The sequence below is a fragment of the Balaenoptera musculus genome, chromosome 1 (assembly GCF_009873245.2).
Source record: "Balaenoptera musculus isolate JJ_BM4_2016_0621 chromosome 1, mBalMus1.pri.v3, whole genome shotgun sequence".
NCBI classification, from domain to species: Eukaryota; Metazoa; Chordata; class Mammalia; order Artiodactyla; family Balaenopteridae; genus Balaenoptera; species Balaenoptera musculus.
The window spans coordinates 140,265,802-140,286,844 of NC_045785.1; the positions used below are offsets into that span (position 1 = coordinate 140,265,802).

At 40.2% G+C, this 21,043-nt stretch overlaps 1 long non-coding RNA gene across 3 annotated transcripts in view; it reads left to right on the plus strand.

Annotated features, from left to right (window-relative positions):
- Positions 1 to 45: 45 nt before the first annotated feature.
- LOC118901955 overlaps positions 46 to 21,043 on the plus strand; it is a 49,147-nt gene continuing 28,149 nt past the window's right edge. For all 3 annotated transcript variants that reach the window (XR_005021500.1, XR_005021498.1, XR_005021499.1), the window contains exon 1: positions 46 to 718. This is a non-coding gene — a long non-coding RNA (uncharacterized LOC118901955). The remainder of the gene's footprint in view (positions 719 to 21,043) is intronic.

A 21,043-nucleotide genomic window follows, 5' to 3' on the forward strand; every position in this document is an offset into this window, starting at 1 on the left:
CAGTTTGGTTCGGTCCTGCGCAGCTCAACTAGGTCAAAGCAAGGTGATCTTTGGAAGAGCGAGTGCTCGGGCCCGCCACTTGTCGCGCCGTCGGCCCTCGCCCTTTCAGACAGTCCGGGAACTGGTTCCCTCCAGCCGCCCTCACCTGTTCTGCCATCCCCTGGAGGCACAATATAGCCAGACAGATTAGACGGGAGAGATTAGATTTTTCGGCGTCAAATGTACATTTAGGCAACAGCCCTAGGACTGGAGCTGGCCGCAGTGGACCTAAGAATCTGTAGCTGCCCGTCTGCCCTCACCTTTGTAGGAGGGTGGTGCGAGGAGGAAGCGTGGTGATTGTGAGGAAGAGCAGAGGCACGCTGACGAAAAGGGGTGAGAGGATTCAGTAACTTAGAGAGAACAATTGGCGAGGTCAGAGAATGCCTAATATTATATCAGTGTTGCTATGAAAACCTGTTTACTTCTACTTTTCGTCCCCGGGATTTGTTTTGTCTGAGTGCAGCTCTCCTCTCGGCGGCGACACTGAGTCAGCTCTTTGCTGGACTTGCCCTCTTGGAAAGATAACCTTGAGACCAGATAGCAACCTTAATTATCCCCACGCACTCACCCACCTTGCCCCCAGAAGACAGACCTGTTCAGGGGGAGCGTGGGGTATAACAGGCTGACAGCAACTTCATGGGACTCTGAAGGGCACACTGGAAAGCTTCCTAGATTGAAGGTGAGGGGATTTCGTGAGGTAAGCTTGTTTAGAGTTTGGCAAGGGCTTCCAGGTTAATGTCCTGTTAGCCTATCCTGATTTGGTGAGGGCGCTTAAGCCATCTACACCTAACCTTGTTTGTATCTGATCCCTCCGCTTAATTAGTAGACATATTTCTAGGAGCCCTTTGTCATCACTTCCTACCATTCTTTATCATTAACTATTTCGTATATGCTTATGGGAGCAGGAAAAATGTTGGGGCCCTTCATCTGCAATAGAAGCTTTACAACTTTTTATTCTAAAATATTGAGGCAAGGAGATTTTTGTTTTGTTTCGTTTCCAATTCAATTGTGGAAGGAAACAGGATCTAAGATATCTATTAGTATAATTCTTATACCTTTCTTAAGGAGAAAAAGACTGACATTTGCCACTGGCCTCTTGTTTTTGTCTGATAATAATTGACAGCAGTGTTCACTTTTATTGCAAATGAAACTATTCGAGTACATACCTTTTACATTCCTTTAATACCATAGACTTCATCTTTCCAGAGAGAGAGTATGAACTGCCCACTTCAGGTAGGCACATGACTTTGTGGCCTGCTGGACACATGGTCCCACTCGCTGTACTCTAAATAGTGCCTCTGTGACCTGAAACAATCACCACCTTCTTAAAGCTACAGTATCAATGCATTTTTGCCTTATATGGAATTTCACATTTGCATATTACCTTCTCTATGAATAATGACAATTTATGCGTTCCATTTGTCTTCCAGGCAACTCCAGATTTAAGCCTGTCTTTCCAATTACTATATAATCCAGATGAAAATTTAACAATGGAATATCATGGACAATTTCAACCCAGTAAAGTAACAAATTATAAGATTTCACTCAATATTTTAATTACACAAGATATGTTTGGACAGTGTTTAATAAAAATAAAAACTATCAACTTCTATTTTATGTCAGGCACTGAGAAAGATAAATTAGGGATTGATGCCAACCTGCAATCTGCCTGTTTTCCTCTCTGATCCTGCTTTAAATGTTGTCCCAGTCCTAAACTCTGGCTTGTGTTTTATTCTTTATGTATTATTTTGCTAGGACTGCTGTGATAAAGTACCACAAACTGAGTGGCTTAAACAACAGAAATTTATGGTCTCACAGTTTGTACTTCTAAAATCAAGATGTCTGTAGGGTCCTGATTCCCCTGTAGGCACTTGAGAAGGATCTGTTCCAAGCCTTTCTCCTGGCTTCTGGTAGTTCCTTGGTTTGTGGCACCATAGCTCCAGTCTTTGCATGGCATTTTCCCTGTGTGCCTGTCTGTGTGTCCAAATGTTCCCTTTTTATAAGGACACCAGTCGTACTGGGTTCGAGGCCCACCCTAACCCAGTATGACCTCATCTTAACTAAATCTCCATTTCCAGATAAGGTCACATTTTGAGGTACTGAGGGTTAGGACTTTAACATGAATTTTGGAGGAGACATAATTCAACTCATACCACTTTAGTTCAGTGTTTCTCCAAGTTTGGTCCACGGACCACATTTATCAAAATAACGTGGATGTTCTTATTAGAAATGAAGGTTCCCAGGCTTCACCCTAAACAAGTGATTCTCAAAGGAGGGGAGTGATTTTTTTTGCCCCCAGGGGACATTTGGCAATGTCTGGAAACAGGACTGGGGAGAGGTGCTACTGGTATTGCTGCTAAACACCCTACAATGCACAGGACAGTCGTCCACAACAAGAAAATGATCCCACCTCCAATGTCAACAGGGCCAAGATTAAGAAACTGTACCGTAGAACTGCTAAATCAGAATCTCTGGAAAAGAGGCCTTGAAATGTACATTTTGACAAGCATCTCAACTACTTTCACCCACACTAAAGTTTGAGAAGCACTGCAGATACAAAAACCTTTTCTAGGCGTATGTGCATGCTCCGTTTTGTTCCAGATATTAGTTACCTCTCTTATTTATTAGCCATGCTAATTATGATAAGATAATCTAATTAAGTATTACAATTTAGCAATTCACACAATTTATATGTCTTCCTGTACTGGAAACTTGTTTCTATTTTAAAATTTCTATACCATATTACGTTATTTTGGGTCAACTGTCTACATCCTCTGGATGCCCTTTGTCTGAGGAAAATTGTTGCCAGTCTCTGGCTTTGGCAAAACAATACTGCACCTCCTCCAACCCACTGGTTTCTCCTGTACTCAGAGTGCCTGCCTTGTCTGTTTCATTTATTTCTCTCATCCCTTGCAGTCATGCTGCTCTTCTCTCAATTTCTTTCTCTTCTTTACTTCTGGCATTTGGAAGTATTTTTAGGGTACATTAGTGGTGCCTTAAAAGCAGAAACAAGAAAATGGTAGAGTCATAAAAGACCCAAGAAGCACAGGGAAAAAAATCTTAAAACTTCCATTAAAATAGGTCATTGGACACTGTTATGTATTTCAATGTATGACAAATGGAGAACTTGATGCCTCTCTAAAAAATTGTTTTAAATATTCCCTTTTAGAGAGAATCTTCCATTTTCCTGATAAAACTTCCATAGAGAACAGGCAAGCTGTTCAGAAATATATATATATATATATATATTTAAGAGATTATAAAATCAGATTATTTTGGTCCTGCATTATCCTTACTGGCTATTACATTATCCAAGCTGACCATTTTACTAATGACCTTTTGCTAGTTTTCTAAAGTCATCACTGCTAAAATTTTTTTTTTTAACATCTTTATTGGAGTATACTGCTAAAATTTTGAGAACAACTCTAGCCTCGTGTTCCAACAACCAGAATCCCCTAATAGTTTCTTTCTCTTTCAACAATTTCTTAGGAATTAAAACTTCTCATGTCATTCAAACATACTTTCTGTGATGTTATATGACCTTTAAGCCAGCTACCTCTTTGTGGCCAGTAATCATATGTTCAGCTCTTGAATTCTAAAATGCAACCTAACCTTTCCAAAAGCCTTCATCCAAAAAGCCTTTTTTTTTTTTTTTTTTTTGTTAAATCGATTGCTGAGAATAAGCAAGGCATGGAATAAGCAGCCTTTATACTAAGCTGAGTTTTTAATATAAATATTAAAATCAAACGTATAAACAAAAGTGTGGTAACATATAGCACAGTCTGTACAGTTCGATCCTGAAAGAGATCTTTTGTAGTATTTGCATCCAAAATTTGACACCTGATGGAGGAAAGTTACACAATACAGTTCAGCTGGACTAGCCAGCCAACTGTTGCTAGTGTAAACTGATCACTTAACATATGAAGTCAAGAGACCGCTTCAAAAGAATCAGAAAGGATAAAGCAGTGGGGTTGTAACATCAGTTCTCCCTTCTTCTATAATGCTTTCTACTGTCTGAAGGAGACCAGAGTGAAGTACAATGAGAAAATGATGAAATTTTACAAGATTCTTGTGAACTGGGCTTTCGAAACTACTGAAGACGGAAAGTCATAAAATTGTTATCTAAGAATTCCTACCCTGAGAGTAATCCCTCCTGGCCACAATTCTCCAAAATTGGTACCCTAGGGAACAGAATTATCAAGTGAAATGTTATCTTTCCCAGTCATCTCTAATGTCTTACTAGAGTGAAAAATGTGAAAGAAAAACTTTGGTGGTGACATATTCTACCAGTGCCCTTAAAGGTGACTATGCGTGAGATACCCTTCCTCTTCAAAATTTCTCTCTCTCAGTACCGTGCTCCCACCCATCCTTCAAGACCCAATCAGCACTTTGCCACTTCTAAGAAGTGGGCTCAGATAAATGGAAAGAGTGCTGCACTTGGAGGTCTAGGTCCAAATCTTGGCTTTGTTACTTAACTATTTAAGGAAAATCTCTTGTCTTCTTGGTGACTCTGTTTTCTAATGTTCAAAATGGGAACTATTAATAATACTTGCCTCACAGAATTCTATACTTGGCACATGGTGGGCAATGAGTAAATATTTCTTTACTTAAAAGCCTCCTCCAATTACTCCAGCATACATGACTTTTCTCCCATCTCCCTGAACCCTGGCACATCACTTATAAAATTCATTTGTCACTTAATCTACCTTGGGGTACTTTTATGCTTGCAGGGTTAAGAGATGAGTGGTTTGAAGCATAGCAGCAACCCAGGCTCTTAAGCAGGTTGTTCCTCTGCCCTCAGACACCTTGAAGTGTTGGATGAATGAATGTCTAAACCACATGTGCCTCTCGTGCCTCTTTCTGTCAGACTGATGTTTCCAAATAGTGAAGATAAGTGCTAGAGGAAGCTGGAATGATAGAGGACTAGGGAAATAAGGACGGAAGTGGTTATTGAGGCATATCACGAACCAGAGGGAATAAAGGCACCTCAAATGGCAGAACAAGGATGTCGGATCTCCTTGGCTGAGTTCCTTTCTCTTTCTCAAAGTGGTCTCCAATGTGCTGAAGGGGATGTAGGATTCTCAACTCCATCTTCCCTTCACCTAGGGAAGTGTGTATACAAACATCCTAAATACTGCTTCCTGTGTCTCTTCCAAGTGGAAAAGTGTCATTATGTAGCTGTTTCTCAGATTTTTTACATAAAATTATTCTTTGCCATAACAAAATAAATCCTGATTTTTTGCTCCCTATTTCCTAGAAAATTAGGAGAAGCCTATGATCTGAAACACGGTGGGGGTCAAGGTTCTTCCCTGTGTGTATCTATGCTGGGACGCAAGATCTGGCCCTAGCAAATCTCAATGTTCAAGTTCCTTTTCAGCCACACTGAACCTCTCCCTTCCTTAATACACCATGCCCTTTGGGTGTACCATGGCACTGACTGAAGCACCCTTTACCTGGTTAATTTCTACTCATCCTCCAAACCTCAGTGTAGAACTGTAGAAAACTCAGTTCTTCCATGCAGCCTTCCTGGATGGGCCTAGGCTGGGCCACTGTCCCTCCTATGAACTCACACGATATCCTGGGACATCTCCCCTCTTTGTAGCGGTAATCACACAGTAATGAAAGTACCACTTGTAGGCACCCCATCTGTATACTATGCTTTGGGAGGACAGATGCCATCCTGTTCATCGTCACATCTTCAGTACCTACCCTGGGCCAGGCACGTAGAGATCCTCAAAACACATCACTACAACAAACGAAGCAGGGAATGGTATGCATTATTGGTATTGCCTTGAGCTTTGAAGCCATGAAAATGTACAAGACAAGAAGTGACTTTTGCCTGAATTTTTGTAGTGTGATGATCAATTCGTTTTAGCTTTAAAATTCTAACCTAAAATAATACACGATGTTCACAAAGCTTGTAGTCAAGAAAGTACCATGTAGGTACTTCTCTGTCACTTTTCAGAAAAATGCATCAGTGAGGCCACTGCAAGCCTTTGATGTGACTCTGTTTACCTACATGTTATGGCCCACATGTCAACATTAGTCACCAAACAGCAAGTCAAGCACACAAATTCTTAACAGATTGAGTCATTTCATTTTCTGGAAGGTAATGGATCCACAATTTTGATATCAGTCGAGGGAGGTCTCATTTTTCTAATGTGGCACATACGAGAAGCCTCTCCTACTCTGCAGAGCCTGTTTCTGGGTTTCTTAAGCTCCTCCATTATATCACAAGCTTCTTGCATGTCTTCTCCAGATTTTAACAGCCACAGTGCCAAGCATGATGCCGGGCACATAGCAGATGCTTGAGGGAATTACGGAATAGCAATTTTGACTGTTATAGGGGCATATAGTCACTTCTGATGTTATTTTATTCACCTCTCACAACAGCCTCAAGAAGATATATTATCATTCTTATCTCATGGGTAAGGAAATGGGAATTTAGAGATGTTGGGATGCTTGCCTGAAGTCATGTTACTTGAATGTCGGTGCCAGGAGTTCAATCCAAGAGAATCTGATCTGAAGCCCACCCTGTTCTACCACCACACCCTGCCTTTCAGTACATGTTTACTAAATTGATTTATTACTAATTTCCATAGGAGACAAATGAGTCAGCGAGCACAACTAATTCATCTAGGGGAAGGGTCAACAGAGAGGATATTGTTAGGTTATATAACTGAACTTTTGTCTTTGGTGTTAGTGGAATTAGCCACTAAGAATAATCAGAAGCACAATATAACCAGTACATAGAGCTGCAAACACACCAATTTGGCAGGCAGACCTAAGAAATTGAGTAACACTTCTTGATAAACAGCATTAACCTAACTCCGTGAACAGGTCTCTAAGAGAAACAAGGGGAGGCAAACATGGCTGGTTGCCTATGTTGTCCATCCGTTCTCCTTTTCCTCCTTAGAAACACGGTGCTAAAGGCCACAGTTCCTAGTCTCCCTTGCAGCTAGTTATGGCAAACTGAAATGTGAGGACTTCATAAAAGTGCTCTTCAAAGGAAAAAGGAGTACCTTTCTGCCTTTCCTTTTCCTGCTGGCTGGGATGCAGATGTGATGGGTTGAAGTCAAGTAGCCATTTTGGATCAGTCGAGGATGACCAAAGCAGTGTGTCATAGGAAGAGTCTAGCTTCCGATGACCTTTGAGCTGCCATCCTGCTCTGGTCTGCCAAACTCTAGAATTACTCTGTGTGAAAGAATAACAGATTTCATCTTGTTTAAGCCAAAAGTGGAAGTGGAAATAGCCAGTTTAGTGATTTCCATCATTTGCAACAGTGTCCCTCCTGCGTGTTATTCTGTTTCTGTCCAATTTATTTCATTTTACAATACTGCAGATGTTTATATTTCCTGGAACCTACACTGCACATTTGAAACTAGCAAGCAGCAAACATCATTTCTATGTCATAGACTGTTTGGTTATTGATCCTATCTAACAAGTTCACAGTAAGTCCTTTGTAGGTGACTCTGATTAAAGGTCAGGAGGCCACATGTAAACTCTACAAATAACCTCAAGTTTTGAATTATACAATTTAGAGGTTTAGGCCCTACCTCAGCTTTCTCTTATCTGACCATTGATCTAATGCCGCATCATTTTTATTCTCCCAAATGGCATATTAGCCTACTTGAAGGTTAACTGCACATGTTTACTGAGTTTACACATAATAAAGTGTAAAACATGTGCTGTATACAGTGAGTTCACTGATGGATTGTAAAGGTTTTGATTCTTTAATAAAGTAATCAGTTTACTGAATGGGGGTAAACTCTGTGGGGTTATAAATAGGGAACGGGTTTATTTTTCTCTAACCTTCAAACATGGATTCTCTCATTATAGGTAACCCTTCAGATAGATCCTATAGTTTTTTAGTCACTTTTTAGTATTTAAGACTTACTTTCAGGTATTAAAAGACAAATACATTTCAGTCTAAATCAAAACCTTACATTGAATTCTCTAATCCAATTACACCTAATCTCACATGTAATTCAAAGTTTCCCCTGGCCTTCCCCACCCCCAGCCCAGGCCTGATCCAAGGCTCAGGCACCCACAGTGGGCATGAGGAGGGGGGTGTGATCTTTTTCTCACTCTGCCTTTACTCTCTACCCATTGCGTAGAGAGTAATCTCTGCCCATTCTAATCTCTGCCTTTTTTTCCTGTCGTGTGCCCTCTTGCTCAATTCTCGCCAGTCCCATTGGCCTCCTTTGCATCCCAGAACATATTAAACATGTTTCTGCCAAGGGCCCTTGAGTTTCCTGTTTCTCTTCTTCTCTCTTCCCCCAGCCATCTGCAAGGCTTGCTCCCTCACTTTTAGGCCTCTGCTCAAATGTCCCCTTATCAGTGAGGCTTCCCTGACTACTCTATCTCAAGTGACACACACCCACACCCATCACTTCCTTACTCTGCTTTATGTTTCTCATCTCACCATCTGATAAATTACACTTCTGCTGGGAAGCGAGGCACCTGTCTCCCCTCCTGCTGTCTTTATGAGGCAGATCAGGAGGTAGCGTACCTTTCTCTCTTTGTGAGAAGAGGAGGAAGAAAAGCCAAAACGCTCTCTATTCCTTTGAATTCCTGTTCTCCTTGACTTTCTTCAACCAACTTTCACAATTCGGTCTTGTCATATAGAAGCTGGACGTGGGAGTTTCATAGATATTGGGTTGATCTGTCTTCTTTTACTAAGTCTGCCGTGGATGTGTCAGGCACTCTCTTTAGAACATGGGGGCAATTGTCTCTTATTATTCTCAGCTTTGGGACTTCAGCTCAAATATAGAGATGAAAAGTAAAACTTCATTCAACATGCTGTTAAACAAGAACATTCTCACAATCTAGTGTGTTCTAATTGACACAAAGAGAACATTTGAATTTGAGGTAACCATTGTGATATAAGCAAGTGGCTCCATGGATTCAGGATGTCCAATTTTTAGGAAATAGGAACCTAGGCATTTACACAGTTCAAAAGCAATTAAAACTGGTTATGCAGTGATATTGCCACTAGATCCAGCCATGCTAAAGTCAATGCCTGGACTTTTTACATGAATCAATTAATTTCTCTTTTTTTCTTAAGCCAGGTGACTTGGCTTTTCATCACTTGCCACCCGACAGTCCTGGCTGTCCCCATGCCATTTCTTGACTTAAACTGCTGCCTGCGTTATTGTCACCAGAGTTGCTACATTCCTGGCATATTTTCTCAAGTTCAACTTTTCCCAGGGAGTGCTGATAATTGAAAGGATTTATTAATGTCCCACTCTGGAATTCTTCTGGCCACAGAGCACAATAGAAGAAATAGTGTTAGTAATTGTTCTGACAAATTCAGTAACGCTATGTTTGGATGCATAGTTGTGTTTGCGGTTCTGAATTATATTGCTCTACATAGGGCTGAAGAAAATATTTTCTTATTCATTTTCCATAATAATCCAACAAAGTAGACTCATGTTCTTGGTAATCATCATTTGCATTAGTTAGTCTTTAGATAAAGCATACAAATATCTTTAGGGTATTAATCTTTTATATTCAAATATGAGTTATATACCTAACTCCAAAGGTACTATAATCCTTTAAGGAACTTAAAGTCCTTTAACATTCATTCATTCTCCCTAGTACCTGAGACATATTCCTCTAATAAAGAGATTTATAAAGTAATATATAATCCAGTCAACGTGGTTTACATCTTTGAGAATTTTTAGCAATGTTACTGTTGGGAGAATTAATCTTCTGGAAGAAATCTGAAATTATTGCTAATTTCAGATTTTAGCCATAATTCAGAGTGTGATAAAAACCAGGGTGGGATTTTATACACCCACCAAAGTTCTAACTTTAATTTCCTGTTTTTACTCTGAAAAGAAAATGTTTATGGGAAGAAATACCAAAAATTGAGAGGAAATTTGAAATCAAATTCATTATAGATTCACCCCAAAGAAAGAGCTTTGAGCTCCAGATAACATAAAATACCACACGGGGTCTAGTTTTGGATTCCTCCTTCTGATAGGGATGTGGAGATAATAGAGAGGTTCCTAAGAAAAACAGGAAAAGATTGTGGGGTAGGACTGGTAAAGTAAGATCCAGTGGTTCTTTACGGAAAAAGAAAAGCTGATCTCAAATTCTTATGTCTGCTTGTTTATAAATTAATTCATTAAACAAATGTTTATTACATGTTTACTGTATACCAGGTGCTATGGTGAGTTTTCATCCTATAGAGTAGGAGACAGACAATGAAATAAGTGACTATAATCACTGTAATAATGCTGAGGGAGTGAGGGAGCTTCCAAGCCCTATGGGAGTCTGGAAGAATAGCAGGTGAGCCTGTGAAGGCGGCGATCAGAGAAACCTCATGAGGTGCGGTTTGACCTGAGACTTGAAGGATGGGTATGAGTTTTCCTGGTGGATAGGGAAGGGCATTTTTAAAAGCATATGCAAAATAAAAAGTGTGTCTGAGGATTCCCGGGTAGATTATGATAGGGAGGGAGTAAGACGGGAGAAGACTGGACAACGAAATGAAGGTGGGAAGAGAAGCAGTTACCTTACTCCTTATTCTTTAGAGTTTGGAATTGTCTTAAAGGCGATGGGGAGTGGCCGAAGGATATTAATCTAGGGAGGAACATTATCATATTTGCATTAAAAAAAGCTTTGTGGAGTGTTTGCATAAGGAGAAAGTTAATGAGTTCCCCATATCCACGAGAGAGAGAATAAGAAGGAAAAAGATGAGATAAAAGGATTGAATCATTGCAAGAGAGAGTTCGATAAGACAAAGAACTTGACCCTGTGGATGGTTAGACAGAGGTTGAGAAGACCTGAAGATGTTTTATAAAGGATGGTCATCTTTCACATTTTAAAATATGTGTCTGGTTTGAGGCAAGAGGTTACATATGCTGAGATTTCCTAAAGTGTGTTCTTTAGAAGAGTTGTTAATAGATGTTCCTTGAACAGAAAACAAAATTTTACTGCTCTCCAAAAGTTTGGCTTGGGCGCGCTGGAGAGGCCTATCTATTTGCTGTAGGACTTTTTACAGCCTTTAACATGCTAATGTGCCTTGTGAATCTTTGAGTGGGACATTGGATTCAGGGTTTCCAAACTTAATTTATCACAGGACCCCTATGGTCTTCTGTTCTAAAGGGAACACTTGGTAAAATAATGAACCAGATATATTTGATTCTTTTACCAACTCTAAGATTTTTCCCTTAGGTTCTGAAATCCTAAAAAGTATTTAAGACTTGGAATTACTTTTCCAGAGTGTTTATCCATTACAAGTCCATGATCTTAGATCTTACAGTTCTCAAGCAAGTTTGTCAAAATTTAATAATAACTAGGCATGACTACTTTTTAGATTCCTTATTTTTAGGATATAATCGGATAAAATATGAACATATATGCTGGCCTTAAACTCAAATCAAACTAGAATCCTAAGGGCCAACTTTATTTTTTTTTTTTTGACTGCGCAGAATGAGGGATCTTAGTTCCCCGACCAGGAATCGAACCCGTGCTCCCTGCAGTGGAAGCACGGAGTCTTAACCACTGGACCGCCAGGGAAGTCCCCTCCTAAGGGCCAACTTAGTAGACAATCAGGAAACCAAAGGTATACTCATTTCAAAAAATTAAAAGAAAACAGGGAATAGATAAGCTGTCCCTCATCCCTCCACATAAAGATATTTCCTGACAACAATTCAAAACTCAGAGAGGGAGTTAGAATTCTAATGTGTAGTTTTAACAGAGGGATGGAATTTTGGAGTCATCTAAAGAACGTCACATTTGGGAATGTGACATTCGGTTGCCGGGCATAAGACTTGGGACATTCCAAAAAACCTCTCAAAAATAGATTTTCTAGTGATTTAATGTAACCCTCGAATTGCAAATAGACTTCAATTTAGATGTCAATTCCAATTAGTTGGCAGTGTTGCTTGAAGTATTAGGTTGTGAAGAGTTGAGAGTCTCCATGCACTGGGACAAGGATGGAGACCGATGAGCAGTATTTGCCATGTGTGGGGAAAGAGAGAGTGAATCTCCCCATCCTTGCAGTTGCCATCTACTTTTGAAGTCATACTTGGAGGTATGTTAGGTCATAAAGTGTGCTGGTAAGCTGGATTGGATGAGAAACAACTATCTGAGAAATATAGGCTACTTAAAAATGATTCAGAAGATCTTATCATTCACTCTTAAGATGATTCCTAATTATTTGTTTTTGTTTTGCTCTTTTGAGATATTGTTTAATTATTTTTTCTCTCAATATCACTTGTATGTAGGAAAACTATTCATTTTTATAAAAGATATTTTTTTAACCAGCAAAAAAAAAAGAGAAGATCTTGTCAGGTCATTCAATGTATGTAACCCCAGAGGTCTGGAAGAAGCTGGTGTCCAAGAGAACCATATTACATTGATGTAGGTTAAAAATGTGAACTCTGCAGAAATGTGGTACAACAATGGACCCCATAGAAAGGGGTCCTTGACAAGGAAGTTTACAAGTCTCTTTCACCACGTGATGTGTAAGTCTTCAAATTTAGTATAGTGTCTATATGCAAATTTCTGTTGGAGGCTGTATGGTTGGTCTTTTCTGTGAGTGCATCGAGTTTGTGCTCATTATTCTGTTTTGCCAAGCAGGACTGTAAATCCTTAATGAAATTCTTAATATAAAGAGTAAAGGATTTTCTTTCCTTTAGCAAATGGGGCCTCTGTTACCCACAGGTATCCCACAGTCCCTGCAATGGGTGACACTGTCAAAGGGAAGGATATTTCACTGGGAATAAAGAAGGAAAAGAGTAGTATGTCCTTGTTGATTACACAGTCCAGACAAATCCTAGCCACCATCTCCTGCAGGGGCGGGGCGCTTGCCCTGTTGGCAGACAAGCTGCTACCCAAGTGGAGTGATGCACCCCTTCACACCCAGCTTCCTGCCCAAATCGGAGCCAATTCTGTTTCTTAGCCAAATGACATAAAAAACAACTTGAGGAAAATATAAAGAAAGTTATGCCCTTTTGAGACAGTTTATTTCCAGTAGTGTCTAGTCTGTGGCTAAAATTCTGGACTTGAAATTAGGAGAGCTGAGTACAGACTAGGCAAAGACAGAAATGGAAAGTTCTCTGTGCCTTTCCCAGCTTGAACAGGCACTACTTCAGAAACTTTGACAATTCACCTTCCCTGGGTCTCAGTGTCCTCATATTTTTCTTTTTTTTTTTTTAATTTTTAATTTTACTTATTTTATTTTTATTTTTGGCTGTGTTGGGTCTTCGTTTCTGTGCGAGGGCTTTCTCTAGTTGCGGCGAGCGGGGGCCACTCTTCATCGCGGTGCGCGGGCCTCTCACTATCGCGGCCTCTCTTGTTGCGGAGCACAGGCTCCAGACGCGCAGGCTCAGTAGTTGTGGCTCACGGGCCCAGTTGCTCCGCGGCATGTGGGATCCTCCCAGACCAGGGCTCGAACCCATGTCCCCTGCATCGGCAGGCAGATTCTCAACCACTGTGCCACCAGGGAAGCCCAGTGTCCTTCTATTTTTAATTGGGATGAGAGGAAGGCTGGAGGTGGCGACAGTGAAGAAAGGGATTTCATATTTCATAAATTCTAGATAATTTATCTAAAGAATTCCCTGCTTTCCCCAGACAACACCCAATGGGCTCATGAGACCAGCAGTGAGATGATCATCCCACAAACTGGATGAAATAGAGAGACACCACCCGCCGCCCGAATCCCCTCGCAACTGCTGCAGGAAGTCCCCAAGGTTTGTCAAACAAGTGATTTGGAATTTCTGTGGGCTCTCTGGCTGCCTCGTGGTTTCAGATATTGCCAGTGCCCTGAGGCTCCTGAGATGCGCACCATCATGAGGGTCGTACCTCACTCCTCACTGTGTCATAGTCTACCTTACAACAGTGCCCACTGAGGTCTGGGTAATGTGGCCCCAGGTTACTGTTTACCGGTACTACTGCAGGTGTCCTTTCCCGAGGATGGACAAAAGCTTCTGAGGATCAGGCTGGAAAAAATCCAACTGCATTCAAAATCACCTTTTCTGTCAGAAGACCTGTTTCTAAGCATGGGTATAGACTGGCACAGAACTTCTTCCCTTAAGTTCCTTGGATCACGGGCCTTCAACCTTTCTGCTCTCAGAAGCTTTAAAAGACTTTTTGTAAAACTCTGTATCTCTTTATGCATTATCAAGTCAACATCTGAACATGTTGTACAAAGAATCTATTTTATAACAACATCTTCATTCTTTAAATACTTTTCCTCAAAATCTTGGAGTTGCAGGTTTGCCTCATTCAGGTCAGACGTTATTCATTATAAAATGAGAGAGCAAAATATCTGGCCAAAGTAGAATGACTCTTTTTTTGGCCAGGAGAAGGCTGACTTCATTCTTATCTTTTTTATTGCAAGTAAGTGTGGTTAAATGCATGTCTGTGCAATGTTACTCCTTAATTCAAGTTGAAATTAAGTTGAGAGAGAGAAGGCTTGGAGCTTTCTGGTGTCTTTCTTTGCTTTGCTCTCCCTCTCTCTCCAGAAATCTCCTCAGGAAATCTCCATTCCCTCATGGTCCCTCAGTTTGTGGCCTGGAGTTGTTTACCCCTGGAGCAAACACACAAAGGTTATATGCCCAGTGGGGCTTTGCTTTCACTTTCTTTTGTAAAGTGGTTGCAGGGCCTCTGGTTGGGAAAGGGGATGTGGGAAAAGGAACCATGGGCCATGCCACCACAGTGTTCTCTTCAGTAAACCAGTGTCATGAGAGGACACATGGGAGTTCAGGATTTGAACACTGATTCTGTTCAAACAATCCCTGCCTGTGAAACCCTCCAAAGTATGTGTGTGTGTGTGTGTGTGTGTGTGTGTGTGTATCTGTCCACACATACCCCAGTTAAGTTATGGGCACCCCAGTTTGAAGACCACTGCCTTATTCACCCCAGTTAGTAGGTCTGATTGCTCTTTTTAACTTAGGCCTGCAAATATGAATATTGAATATTTGCAATGTACCAGTCAACTTAGCTACCTAAGTTTATCTTCCTGAAGATCTTGTTACAGATAATTAACTGTGCCATCCAAAGTCACATAGCAAAAGACTCAGGAACCAGAGTGAGGTTCTCTTAGTGTTTTTTTTTTTTCCCCCTACCACAAAGGCATTCTTAGTTGTACAAGACTTGGTCAGCTGAGTATGTGAATTAAGGGAAGGATTGAAAAGGAAACCTCAGCCTTTATAAACTATTTCTGATTATTTTCCTCACCTTCCGTCAACCCCACATAATATCTCATCACTTTGGCCTGCCTTCAGCAAGATCCCTGAACCCTTCATGTTTCCTCTTAGTACCTTTCCATTCACCAGTCGTCCCCTGCTCCCCACTCCCACCCCCTACTCTGCTCCTTGGCTTTTCCTTGTGATGGGAGCCCATCTCTCTTCCCTACTAAAAAAACCCCATTGTAGTAGCCCACCTTGAATAAAGTCTTCCTTACTGTCTTTAACAAGTATCATGAATAATTTTTTCTTTAACATTCCAGTAGGGCTTTAGATAACCTTGTGAAGCAGTTTGATTTACTTGGAGAAATCTGCATAATATTATATTAAGTAGATATGATAACTCATAAAACAGTGAGTTGTTAATTCATAGAACAATTTTCTAATGTCTTTTTGAAATTTACTATGTAGTAGAATAAAAGATTTGACAGCTCTCAAATAGCTTTTATTGAAAAAAAGATAAATTGTATCTGAATTACTCCTAAATATTATAAAAATCATTTCCCTTTAAAAATAACTGGCCAAGAGTCCAGAAAAACTCTTCGTTTTAGAGACTCTCCCTACCTTTTGCTTTTCTTTTCTCTTATATCAGTCATTTTATTTGTTTATCGTGGACAGTAAGAAATCAGTTTTTACTTTGAAATTAAAGACACTCATTTTTGTCTTTAAATTTTTTTAACTATATTGCTTATTTTTTTGATAATGTCTTAGGCTAACTTGGCAATTTCTAGAGTTTTATTAATTGAAAATTATTAGAGTCACTGCCTCTATCCTGTTGGGTATAAAAGGAATAGTATCTAATTATACTCTAATTTCCCACTTGTTTTTTACTTTTAATTGTTTATTTTTTCCCACTCAAAAATTGAGATATAACTCACATAGGCTTAACCCTTTTAAAGTGTACAATTCAGTAGTTTTTAGTATACCAACTTTCTTTTTAGATAGCATCTAGGGTCACCTTTTTAAAGGGCAGATTTCTACGCTGTAGTTCTTCCAGTTTACAAATGAATGGCTTTTCTGTTCTTGAAGCACAGAGCCCAGCACAGTGCCTGGCAATTTATTGGTCCTCAACAGACATTTATTGAGTGAATGAAAGAATTGAAATGTCTGCCTTTGGTTACTGAACTGCTCTTGAACAAGCTTAGAAATGAAAAGCTTTGAAGGATTTCAGCATCCCCTTGAACATAATGATTGGCTGCTGCGGATTCTTCATCTTGCCCCCTTTTTGTCAACCACACTGGCAAACAGAGCACAGACTAAGATTACTACCCTCACTCAAGTTACATTCAAATCTGGGTGTCGAAAATGTCCTATAGTTAAATGGCACGGATGTCACTCATGTTTCTTTAGTCATATTTCTATTATACATCTCTTGCAGGCTTTAAAGAATTTATTTGCCGTTAACGATATATCTGATCATGGAACTTGAGCCTGAAGAAAAACCAAGCAACTTTCAGTGTAGGGTCTACCAATCCACTTTGAGAATGTATATGTGCATATGCAGTTGCTTGCTCCTTCCTCTCCCGGGAGCCCTCTTGAGTCAGAGCCCTGGGACAATGGGGTCTTCAGTGTTTGCTGAAGATAGATCAAGGCCTATGGAATTCAGTTTATAGTGTATAATGCATGAGGAATACAGCTGCCCTGAAAGAAGAAAATATTTTGTATTTTGAAATAGTTTTGATATGTTGGATTTATTTATTTATTTACTTATTTATGGCTGCGTTGGGTCTTTGCTGCTGCGCACGAGCTTTCTCTAGTTGCGGCGAGCTGGGGCTACTCTTCATTGCGGTGTGCAGGCTTCTCATTGAGGTGGCTTCTCTTGTTGTGGAGCATGGGCTCTAAGCTCGCGGGCTTCAGTAGTTTCGTGGCATGCGGGCTCAGTAGTTGTGGCTCGCGGGCTTAGTTGCTCAGCTGCATGTGGGATCTTCCCAGATCAGGGCTCGAACCTATGTCCCCTGCATTGGCAGGCAGATTCTTAACCACTGTGCCACCACGGAAGTCCCTGTTGAATTTATTTTTATTTTGTTTTCATCAGCTTATTTTTAAAGCCAAATCATGAGTCTATATTGAAAATTTGTGTGGTTTAAAATACGTTTCCTGAAGGAAAGCTATATCAACTGTCAATAGGGACTTTCAGTTTTCATTTTTATGTCAAGTTCAGCACAGTAAACAAGTTCTACTGAAGCGAAGATGCACATAGAACTTTCCTCTTACAGATAAGTCCCCTTAGGACAGCCTAGCAGGGTGTTAACTCTTCACTCCCTCTCCAGGGGTAAGTGTTCTGTGAGCTACTGCAGCCCCCAGCTGAGCCACAGCAGAAGTTGGGGCCTCTCATGAATCAAAGCACACAGGTATAATCCTGACCCTGAGGGAGCAGTACCTCTATAGGAAATCATTATGCTTCTAATCAATTCAAATTAACTGATTCAATTTTACAGTTTAAAATTTGCATTTATACTAGTCAAGCAAAGGATCCTTTATGAAACACTAATTTTAGGGCTTCCTCATCTCTTGCATGGACTGTTGTCATTGTATCCTAACTGGTGTATCTGCCTCTTTTCTCAGGGCAGTTGAATACTGATTAGAATTGCCAGATAAAATACAGAATGCCAAATTAAATGTAAATTCCAGAAAAACAAAAGAAATTGTTAGTATAAATTTGTCCCAAAATATTTAGTATATTTTGCCCCCAAATATTACATAGGATGACTGTAATATATGATGGAATGACTTATCATGCAATCTTTAAAAAATTCTTTCCGTCTATCAGTGCTGACCACTTCCAAATCTCAGTACCCAGCCTCATCATGGGCTCTAAACCAGCAGTTCCCAACCTTTTCGGCCCCAGGGACCGGTTTCGTGGAAGACAATTTTTCCATGGATGGTGGGTGAGGCATGGTTCAGGCAGTTATGCGAGCGATGGGGAGAGGCAAATGAAGCTTCGCTCACCCGCTGCTCACCTCCTGCTGTGCAGCCCGGTTTCTAACAAGCCGGGGACTGGTACCGGTCCATGGCCCGGGGGTTGGGGACCCCTGCTCTAAACTGAGTATCTTCATTGTGATGGCTTGCAGACACGTTGAAATCTAAACTCATTATCTTCCCTATCCATGTTCTCAATTTCAACAGTGTTACCACCATCCATCCAGTTCCTGAACTGCCCTGGACCATTCCCTTTGCTCCAGTCACACTGGCCTCCTGGTTATTCCTCTAGGTTGGCCAAGTTCCCTCCTACCTCAGGACCTTTGCACTTGCTAGTTTCTGTACCTGGAACACCTCCCACCTCCAATATTTACATGGCACTCTCATTTCTACCAGTTTTATCAAATGACACCTTATCAGTGAGACCTTCTCTGATCACCTTATTTAAAATTGCATCCCCAACTCTGACACTCCTTATTTTCTTCTCTGCTTTATATTAATTAATTTTGATTATTTATATTCCTTATTATCTATCTCTCCCTACTAGGAGGTAAGCTTTTTATGATAGGGATTTTTTTCACTGCTAAATTCCCAGCACCTGCAATAGTGCTTGGTTTGTAGTAGGTGCTCAATAAATTTATTTGCTAAATAAATGAATAAGTCAGTACGTGCATCTGTATATCCACTTTCAAATCTCATTGTCTTCTTACAGGAGAAGATGCCTGTTCTGTGCATCAATGCACCCACCTTATTGCCTGGCACATAGTAGAGATTCAAAAAGTGATTTTTTTAAATTAAGTTCATTTAAGTTGGGAGTGGTAACAATGGAGAGGGAATAGTGTGTGTCACTTTAAGAATACTTATGTTTTTATTCATTGTGTTTATAACCCTGACATTACTACTCTGTACACAATCCTTAAAAGAGAAAACTACCAGTCATTGTATTCACTTGTTTACTGGAACAAATGTTTGGCTTACACTGTTTGTAAACACTAAAAAATTGGAGGGACATATTATATGGGAGCATTGTGGGAAAAGAATTTTGTTGGTTTCAAAGTACTGACACTTTCCGCACACAGTTCCCATTTTTGCTTTAATCATAATCAAATAGAATATAGGTCCACAGCTCTTTATTGAAAACCTTTAGGACAAGCTGGGTTCAGGATTCAGACTTTTCACCCCAGGTTTTAGAAGTTAGAATGTGCTTCCTTATTCATTACATAGTCAGCAGTCTCGGGCAGACTTGACCAACCACGTCAATACCTCTGCAGAGAGAAGCTGAATAGTCACGCTGGGTAGGATACGGACAATGAACAGCCCACATAGGTTCCATTCAGGTTTTTCCACAAAAATGAGTTTGACGCCAAAAGCATGGGAAGAGTTGGTTTTCAGAGATTTTGAGTTGTTCTCCTCGCCTGGGGGTGTTATTGTTGCTGGGTGGTGACACTCAAGTGCTGCATGACCCAGAAGGCTTCTGACTTCAGGAAAGTTCCTGTTCCTGTTCGGAGTTCCAACCCCAATGATAGAACAAATGATACATGATTCTGATTGAATGACAACTCAGTGTCACCCAATAAATCGATCATTTAATTTTGAATGATTTAATCTATAAATATAAATAATTCAAGCAAATAGATGCAAGAAGGAAAATGTCCTTTTCTATTCAATATCCCAGAACCATGACTAAAAGAACATGGTCACATCATTAGTTGTGCAGATATCAGGGTTTTCATCTATTGCTTCTAGTTTGAAATCCTTAAGGCAGAGTTTCTCAAAGTTTAGTGTTTAGACTCTACAGCAGGGGTCGGCAAACTTTTTCCTGCTAAAGGGACAGATAGCAGATATTTTCGACTTTGCACATCGCATGTCTTGTCTGCATGTGAGTGTGTTATTTTCCATACCTCCTCTACCCCACCACCTCCATTTTCTGCCCAGAGAAAACTGCCTGACCCTGGAATTGTCAACATGCTAGGATAAAGCCGTCAAAGAAAAATCTTGTTGGCATTTGGCATTTGGATTTATAAAATATTTTGTAGGAGTTACCCTTAATCACATAACCACTCTTTTCACTCTAATGGATGACAACCAAATCATTTCTTGCTGTCAGAAAACAGCTTCTCAATGAAAAGGCACTCCTGGGAAGAGGTTCACCTGCAGAAGGAGATGGCCCCGATAAAGACCGTGCCGTCAGCGAGGGGCTGGGTGATGTCATAGCCTGTCTCCTGGGTTCTAGATGTCCTTCTCTAGGACACTGTTTAGGTATCCCTTGTTGGGTCCATAGCATCTAACTAAACAAAATTCTGATTTTTCACTTATTCAAAGTTAACTGCCAGCCTGGGATATTTCTGTTAAAGGGTACTTTTAAAAATAGGAAATATTTCTGTTAAATAAATAAAATGTTACTTAGAATAGCTAACATTGTGCCATCCACTGTATTAAAGCACTTTACATCAGTTCTTCAGGGTAATCCTCACCACAACCCTGTGAAACAAGTATTATTAAGAAACCAAGGCTTAGAGCAAATGACTTCTCCAAGGTCACCCAGTTAGTGTCAGAGCTGAGCTTCTAACCCAGATAGGTCTTATAGAGTCAACCTTATACTCTTAAGTATTATAGAATATGGCCTCATAAATATATATAATTTTTTGCATGAGAAGAAGAAAGGCCTATTGGTTATGCCTTGATTTTTTTTTGTAGATGATCTTACCATGAGGAATATTTAAAAATTGGCTTTGCATATAGTGCAGTTGATGCCATTCTTTTTGTCTGAGGAATGATGGATGCCATGACCTTTTCCTTTTTTAGGGATACTGACTCTTTTCTTTGTAGCATAATCTTCTAGCAGGTTGTTGATTTTTTTAAAATGTGGCTTTTAAAAAATCAGC